The 8,758-nt window shown below is 45.2% G+C and overlaps 1 protein-coding gene across 2 annotated transcripts in view; it reads right to left on the bottom strand.

The window, feature by feature from the left end:
- Positions 1–6,253, bottom strand: part of CKAP5 (cytoskeleton associated protein 5) — a 112,746-nt gene extending 106,493 nt beyond the window's left edge. For both annotated transcript variants that reach the window (XM_017529280.2, XM_037738843.1), the window contains exon 1: positions 6,173–6,253. The gene's annotated coding sequence lies outside the window, so the exon portion shown is untranslated. The remainder of the gene's footprint in view (positions 1–6,172) is intronic.
- Positions 6,254–8,758: the final 2,505 nt, after the last annotated feature.

Here is an 8,758-nt window from a genome sequence, read left to right as displayed (position 1 = left end):
AATTAGCTGGGCATGGTGGTGCGTGCCTGTAATCCCAGCTACTCAGGAGGCTGAGGCAGGAGAATTGCCTGAACCCAGGAGGTGGAGGTTGCGGTGAGCCGAGATCGCACCATTGCACTCCAGCCTGGGTAACAAGAGCGAGACTCCGTCTCAAAAAAAAAAATAAAAATAAACTGTGGGACCCAGTAGGCATTCAATACATGTTAGCTACTGCTAGTGAAAGTATCTGGGCATGTATTTTATTCAAGGACCAGAGCTGAGCCTAGAGGGATTACAGAAACTATGATTTGCTACAGTAAATTGTTTTGAGAGATAAAACTGTCACACTCCGTTAGGTCAGGGCCTTTGTCTTCTTCTGGTTCACCAGTGTATTCCCTGAATTTAGAACAATGTGTAACAAACATTAAGCATCAATCTCAATATCTATTCAATGAATAAATAACACCCCATTAAAGGAGCATAAGAGAGCCTGACTTTACCCTAACATATTCATTCCCTGTCAAAATTTTTAACACTTATCCTAAGGCACTGTTAAAGAAGTTTATTATTTTTAATTGCTTACCAAAAACCTTGAACAGGGTTCATAATATTAAGGTACTCAAATTTATTAGAATTAAAACTTTGCTGCTGCAACAGCTGAGAACTGAACACATGCTGGTCTCTGGAGCACAGAGTGCCCAGAGAGGGCATGGAAGCTCCATGCTTCTTCCCTCATACCTCCCCTATATAGCTCTTCATCTGTATCCTTTGCAATATCCTTTATAATAAACCGGCTGGAAAATGTGTTTTCCTGAGTTCTGTGAACAGCTCTAACAAATTAATCAAACCCAAGGAGGAGGGTTATAGGAATGCACATTTATATAGTCAGTCAGTCTACAGAAGCACACGTTAAAAAAACAACCTGGGGCTTCAAACTGGCATCTGAGTTGGGGGCAGTCTTGTGGGACTAAACCCTCAATCTGGGATCTGACACTAACTCCAGATAGTGTCAGAATTGGCCAGGCACAGTGGCTCATACCTGTAATCCTAACACTTTGGGAGGCTGAGGCGGGCAGATCACCTGAAGTCCTTGAGGTCAGAAATTCGAGACCAGCCTGGCCAACATGGAAAAATTGTCTCTACTAAAAACACAAAAAATTAGCTGGGCATGGTGGCAGGTGCTTGTAATCCCAGCTACTCAGGAGGCTGAGGCAGGAGAATGGCTTGAACCCAGGAGGCGGAGGTTGCAGTGAGCCAAGATCACGCCACTGCACTCCAGCCTGGGTGACAGAGCAACTCTCTCAAAAAAAAAAAAAAAAAAAAAAAAAAAAAAGTGTTAGAATTGAACTGAATTAGAGGACACACAGGTGGTGTCCACTGCTCAAGAACTACTTGCTTGGCATGTGGGGAAAAGCCCCCACATATCTGAGGTCACAGATATATTCAACAGTATAAACGTATAAGATAAACATTAAAGTTTGTTATTCTAAATTGTCAGAATTGGGGTTTGCTAGAATGACTTTGGCTCACAGACACATATGGTTTGGGAAGAAAAAGGATAAAAGGATGGGGGACAAAGAATTTTTGATTCCTGAGTGGCCAAGTGATCACTTATGGCAAGGAGCCAAAGCTGTGCTGTCATCAATTACTAAAGGTAAAAGTTATCTATGGAGCCAGCGCAGTGGCTCACGACTATAATCCCAACACTTTGGGAGGCTGAGGTGGGTGGATTATGAGGTCAAGAGATCTAAACCATCCTGGCTAACATGGTGAAACCCTGTCTCTACTAAAAAATAAAAATAAATTAGCTGGGCATGGTGGCACGCACCTGTAGTCCCAACTACTCAAGAGGCTAAGGCAGGAGAATTGCTTGAACCCAGGAGGTGGAGACTGTAGTGAGCCGAGATCGCGCCACTGCACTCCAGCCTGGGCTACAGAGTGAGACTGTGTCTCAAAAAAAAGTTAATCATGTAATCTACAGATGGATCCAACTGCCTGGGAGTTGGTTCACGGGATACACGAGGAGATGCAAACTAGTATTTAAGAAGTGAAATGTGAAACCCCGTCTCTACTAAAAATACAAAACATTAGCTGGGCATGGTGGCACGTGCCTGTAATCCCAGCACTTTGGGAGGCCGAGGCGGGTGGATCACGAGGTCAAGAGATCGAGACCATCCTGGTCAACATGGTGAAACCCTGTCTCTACTAAAAATACAAAAAATTAGCTGGGCATGGTGGCGCGTGCCTGTAATCCCAGCTACTCAGGAGGTTGAGGCAGGAGAATTGCCTGAACCCAGGAGGCGGAGGCTGCAGTGAGCCGAGATCGCGCCATTGCACTCCAGCCTGGGTAACAAGAGTGAAACTCCGTCTCAAAAAAAAAAAAGAAGTGAAATGTTAAATCCCTTGGTTATTGTTATCTGTAACAGCTAAAACGAAATTAAGAGAGTGGTGGGTTGGCCCTTCCTGCTAGATCAAGCTCAGATTTCAGTAAATGTGTGAGCTTAGGCCACTAGCCTCAAATCTGTCCCCCAAGGGAAAAATTTATGCTGGGACAAGCGAAAAATCTTCTAAGACCTCTGGTAAGGAAGAAAGTGGTCTGCAAAACCAAGGAACCATTGAAACCAGGGGCTACAATGTGAAAGAAGTTTCATTTTGTACATTAGTATCATCAGCTTCTTGAGGAGAACAGTCTGATTCTACCTACAAATGCCAGGTGGAACACCCCAGATCCAGATAAAGCCACTGATGCTTCATATGCAAGCCATGTGAAAATGGCTTTATGATGACTAGGACATTTACCCTCTAAATATGCCCACTACCCAGGTCATGGTAAATGCTGTGGTTAAGGGTGGACTCCTTAATGTGGATAACCTTATCGCCGCAAAATCAAAAGACAGTTCGAGAAGCCTTACCAAATGTGCTGTCTGTTTCCTCTCATGGGTCTTACAGATGCTAATAAAACCATTAGGCTAACAGAACAGTGAGACAGAGGGCAAATGGATTCATCACGGAAGGTGGAAAATTTTAAATGGTTATTAAGAAATAAGGTAGCAGGGTGTGGTGGCTCATGCCCGTAATCCCAGCACTTTGGGAGGACTAGGATGGATGATCACATGAGCCCAGGAGTTCAAGACTAGCGTAGGTGCCAAAGGGAGCCCCTGGTAGTCTCCCAATATTAAGGGGTTCCAAACAGGTTTGCCATATTTACCTCAGTTTGGAGAAATTCTAAGTTAGGAGGCAGATTATAATGAGAAATCTAATCTGAAATTGATAGGGCAATAGGCAGATGAGTCAGAAAGATAAAGACTGACAGGCCAAGTGTGGTGGCTCACACCTGTAATCCCAAGACTTTGGGAAGCCGAGGCAGGCGGATCATGAGGTCATGAGATCGAGACCACCCTGGCCAATATGGTGAAATCCTGTCTCTACTAAAATACAAAAAAATTTGTTGGGTGTAAAGGCACGCGCCTGTAGTCCCAGCTACTTGGGAGGCTGAGGCAGGGGAATCACTTGAACCCAGGAGGCAGACGTTGCAGTGAGCCAAAACTGCACCACTGCACTCCAGCCTGGTGACAGAGCAAGACTCCATCTCAAAAAAACAAAAAACTGACAAGTAGGCAAGTGTCTCTTGGCTGGGCACCCCAAGTCTTCTGTATACAAGTAGGTAAAATGGTCAGGGAGTGGTGAAGAGAAATTCCTGGGACTCCATCATAAAGAAGCCCCAGGCACAGTGGTACCAAGAGCCATTTGTGAAGCCCTGAAGAGGGCTACAACTATATTAAGAGAAGGCCAGTCATACTGGTTGACACCTGTAACCCCAGCATTTTGGGAGGCCAAGACAGAAGGACCCCTTGACCCCAGGAATTCAAGACCAGGCTGGGCAACAAGGCGAATCCTCATTGCTACAAAAAATTTAAAAATTTGCCAGGCATGGTGATGCACACCTGTAGTCCCAGCTGCTCAGAGGCTGAGATGGGAGGATCACCTGAGCCCTGGAGGTCAAGGCTGCAGTGAGCCATAATTGCAGCACTGCACTGCAGCAAGGGCGACAGAGTGAGATCTGATCTCAAAAAAAAAAAGAGAGAACACAAAAACGTGTTGACACAACTATGAAAGTTGGAAGCTGTGTCTCCTATACGTAAATGTTTTATAGGAATGGATATTATGTCTGGCTGGGGAACACTTTCCCTACCTAGAATTGCAAAAACAAAACCTCTTGATCAGGTCCTAATGGAAGCTCCAGTTAGAAAAGTGAGGGTTGGCTGGATGTGGTGGCTCACCCCTGTAATTCCAGCACTTTGGGAATCTGAGGCGGGCGAATCACTTGAGATCAGGAGTTCGAGACCAGCCTGCCCAACATGGTGAAACCCTGTCTCTACTAAAAATACAAAAAATTCGCTGGGCGTCGTGGTACGCACCAATAGTCCCAGCTACTTGGGAGGCTGAGGTGGGAGAATCCCTTGAACCTAGGAGGTGGAGGTTGCAGTGAGCCGAGATGGTGCCACTACACTGCAGCCCGGGCAACAGAGTGAGACTCCGTCTCAAAAAAAAAAAGAAAAGAAAAAAGAAAAGGGTTGATGGAATTAAGATAAAAGTTGACAAGAGAGTTGGTATATTCAAACATACTTAATGTGAGAGCCCCACACCCTTCTCTCATACCTACTAGATCTATGCCTCTCTTCACCTGTATCCTTTGTAGCATCCTTTACAATAAACTGGTAAAAGAAAAAAAAACAACAACAACAGAAAAACAGCTGCTGCTAAAACTGAACCGTTAGTTGTAGAAAAGTGCAACGGAATTACCACACACCACTGTTCATAATTCAAAGCTGATCAAGACTTTAAAGTAATGGACAATAAAGTAAAAAGCATGTTAATTGTTATGGAATACCTTTGCTTGCCATTGCCTCAGTGAGCAGTCTTTAAATGTATTTAAAAATTTTTTTGCATGAGTTTATCAACTAGATTTAACTTACACTGGCAAAATAAATTGCTTTTACCTTTATATCACTAAAGTTTATAAAAGCATTAGTTTGTCCAGTCACTTAAGTCAAAAATCCTTTACAATTTCTTACAGTTTCAAAAGATTCTTAGCTTCATTTATTGGCTCTTTAGGTCAAAGAAGGACTTTTCAGGGTGATGAAAATGGAGGAAGGAGGAGCTCACCTTTCTAAAAATGAGCTTTCAATTACCATAATTATGCATAAGACAGGCAGCATTTCTGGGCCAAGATTTGATGCCCTGGTCCCATGAGAATTAAATTAGAGCCATGCATAAATTTGGGGCAAGTTCTGCAAAAACCACTTCAACTTCTATTGATGTTGAATGAAAAACTCATTGTTAAGATTCATCAACACGAATATATTTTCCAACACACACTAGCCACTCTGGCAACATCCCTTTCACCATTTTCTATCCAAGAAACAGAACGGAATGCATTTCAATCCTGCCCAACAATGACCACCATTACAACTAGTAGAGGAGAGCTCAAAAGTAAGAATCCAGTTCACTGAGCCCCGTCCTTAAAGTAGCAAGGCCTGCTGAACCCCACACTGCTGGCTATCGTATTGGTTCCCCCACATCTCCAGGGCTGGAAGGACACCTGAACGCTCCCGACACCTTGAGAGAGTGAAAGCCAAACAAACGTTAAGGGCGGGGTGGAGGATGATCGGAATCGTTCACATCGCAGCAAGCCGGCAGGGGACACAGGTGTGCGGCCAGGCCGCGGTACCGCTGTTCTCGTCACGCTCCGAGACGACAAGGCCCTTCTCAACCACCACAGCCCTAGGAGGCTCTTACTTATTCATTCACTCGACAATTACGCGAGGAGCACTCCAGCAGGGCGGCTCTCCGGGCCCCCGCCCTGGTCCGGGTACATCACAGCTGCCAGGCGCGGCCCTGCGCCGCCCGTGCCCCCCGGGCGCTGCCTCCGGCGCCCAGCTGCGGCGCGCTCTGGCCACCAGGAGCCCAACCTCGGCCTCCGCCGCACACGAGCGCCCACGCCCCCCGCCCTGCCCGCCGCAGGTCTCCCGGCCTCCGCCCCGCTTCGCCGCCTCAGACCTGCCGGGTTCGTGGGGCAAGGGAGGCGCGCGTCTGAAGACCCCACCCACCCCCGGGACCCAGAGGCCGCTCTACGCGCGCGATACCTGCCCTCGAGGGCCTCGTGGGTGGGGCAGGCCCACCGACCACTCACCTCAGCCGGGTCAGAACCAAGGGGCCTGCTCTAAGCCGTTTGAAACCGCTCGGGCCGCCGCACACCCTGCAGTGTCCTCGTTCTTTATTGGTCCTCGACGGACCGCCCATCGGCCTTTTATTGGTCCATTTGAAAGGCCTGTGGGCACGCGCCGCCCGCAGCCTTAAGGGGGCCGCGCGCTGCCGTGTTTCCCTCTGGACCTGGCGCTGCCAGCCCAGGTGGGGACGCCAGTCGCTGGCGGAGGCGAGCTGCCGACGACCCCGAAAAGAAGGGCGAAAGGTGTGTGTAGAGCTGGACATTTCTGAACGTCAGCATGCCTCAGCCTCCTGAGTGTAATGCTACTTTGAGGAATTTGTCCTGCAGATCTGCGCAAGTATGCAAAGAAAAAGAAAAATATACAAGGATGTTTACTGCGGTACTGCAGTAATCCCAAGTAGCTGGGATTACAGACATGCATCACCAGGCCCAGCTAATTTTTTTTTTTTTTTTTTCTGGTAGAGGCGGGGTTTCACCATGTTGGCCAGGGTGATCTCGAACTCCTGATCTCAAGTAATCCACCCGCCTTGGCCTTTCAAAGTGCTGGGATTACAGGCATGAGCCACTATGTCCAGCCAGCACTGCTTAAGATTAAAAAAAAAAAAAAATCTGGAGGCCAGGCATGGTGGCTTATGTCTATAATCCCAGTGCTTTGGGAGCTGAAGGTGGAGGATTGCTGGAGTGTGGGAGATAAAGGCTGCAGTGAGCTATGATCGTGCCACTGTACACCAACCTGGGTGAAATTACATGTCCATCAACAGAGAACTTTTTACATGAATGATGGTATATCCATTCAATAGAACACTATGCAACTGTTAAAAAGAATGTGGTTAATCTACGTGCTGGAGTAGAAAAATGCACAAATTTTATTAATTGAACAAAAAGCAAGTTGCAGAACTGGTGCAACGATTTTATTATATATGGTTATAAATGTATGTGTTTGAGGGCGTGCCTGAAAATGGTTAGAACCTTCCTGGAATTATAAGAAACTTAATAGGAGTGGGACTCAATAGGGAAGGAAATGAATTTTTACCATTGATATGATGTGTTTCTTTTTTCCTTCATAGAAGGAGTGAGATGTCTAGTGGGGAAAGTGTGAGGCAGGGCACAGAAACAAGGAAGTGCATCGTATGTATGGGAGAACATGTGGGGTTGATTTTAGGACTGAAATTATGTTGGGAAGTAATGGAACACAAGATTGACACAGAAGGTTAGAAACAATTCTTAAAGGATCTTGAATACCATGGTATGGAATTGGTACTTTGTTAAGTAGATAATGGGTAGCTGTTGAGAGTTCCTGAGCAAGAGAGCGACAAAATCAGAGTTGTACTTTAGAAAAATTATAATTAGCTTGATTGTCTAAAATGGTTTAGAGTTGGGAACCCAGCAAGGAGTCTGATATGAGGTGTTAGCAGTAGAGAGAGTGAGAGCAGATTCAAGAAAGAATGAAAGATTTGGCAACTGACTAAATTAGTTGCAAAGGAGAGGGTGGATCCCGTTTAGGGAGGCGAGTCAAAGAGAATTCCAGAATTTGATTGCCCAATGGAAGTAGGAAATCAGAAAAAGCTGGTCTCAAGGGTAGGGTGAGGAGTTTAAATTACAACCTGTTTACTGGTAGGTACCAATGAAGCATTCTCATGGAACCATCTGAGTAGGCCTAGAAAATATACAATGAAAGCTGGAAGAATAGATGTAGAATCAATGATAAAGATTTGGGGATCACATTGATAGAGTGAATGAGACTACAGACAGGGTATTGGAAAGAGTGAAAGGATGGGCAATGAGGACAGATCCACAAGTAGGAGAAGAAGAAAGGAATGAATCACAGCAATATGGTCATGGTAACCTTGGAGAAGTTGATGAGGACATACAGAAATAGTCTTCTTCAGTCATTGCTTGTTGGCATATTTACTTCATTTAAATATTACCAGAAATAAACTGAAGATCACATTTAAAGAGAAGGTGTGATGATAATCTGGAATTGGCTTAATAAGGGATGTGTGTGCAGTCTGGGTCATGGAGAGTTTTAGAACAAGACGGCAAAACCCATTTTTGTCTTGGATGACTTAGGTACATCCCTACTTTAAGATGGGCATTAGATGTCTGATTCTACTCATTCATTCATTTATTCATTCAACAAATGTTTATCAGCACCTAGTATGTGGAGGGACTATCCTAGGCACTGCAACGATCAGTAGACAAAATAGACTCCCCAAAATTTCCTCCCCTTGGGGCCCTCACACTATAGTGAGGAAACACAGACAATCAATGCATAAATAAGTTATATAGTGTGTTATTAGACAATATGTCCAGTGGGAAAAGGAGAAAGAATAAAACTGGGTAAAGGGATAGGGAAATGGGATTGGATAGACTATAATTTTATTTTATTTTTCAACTTTTATTTTAGAATCAAGGGTACATGTGCAGATTTGTGATAAAGGTATATTGTGTGATACTAAGATTTGGGGTATGATTAAACGTAGGTACTGAGCATAGTACCCAACAGTAGTTTTTCAGTCTTTGCTCCTCTCCCACTCTCCCATCCCTAGT

The sequence above is a fragment of the Cebus imitator genome, unplaced genomic scaffold (genome assembly GCF_001604975.1).
Source record: "Cebus imitator isolate Cc_AM_T3 unplaced genomic scaffold, Cebus_imitator-1.0 Scaffold58, whole genome shotgun sequence".
NCBI lineage: Eukaryota > Metazoa > Chordata > Mammalia > Primates > Cebidae > Cebus > Cebus imitator.
Note: the sequence above shows the minus strand (reverse complement) of the source record. Positions and strands in the feature narration are given on the sequence as shown.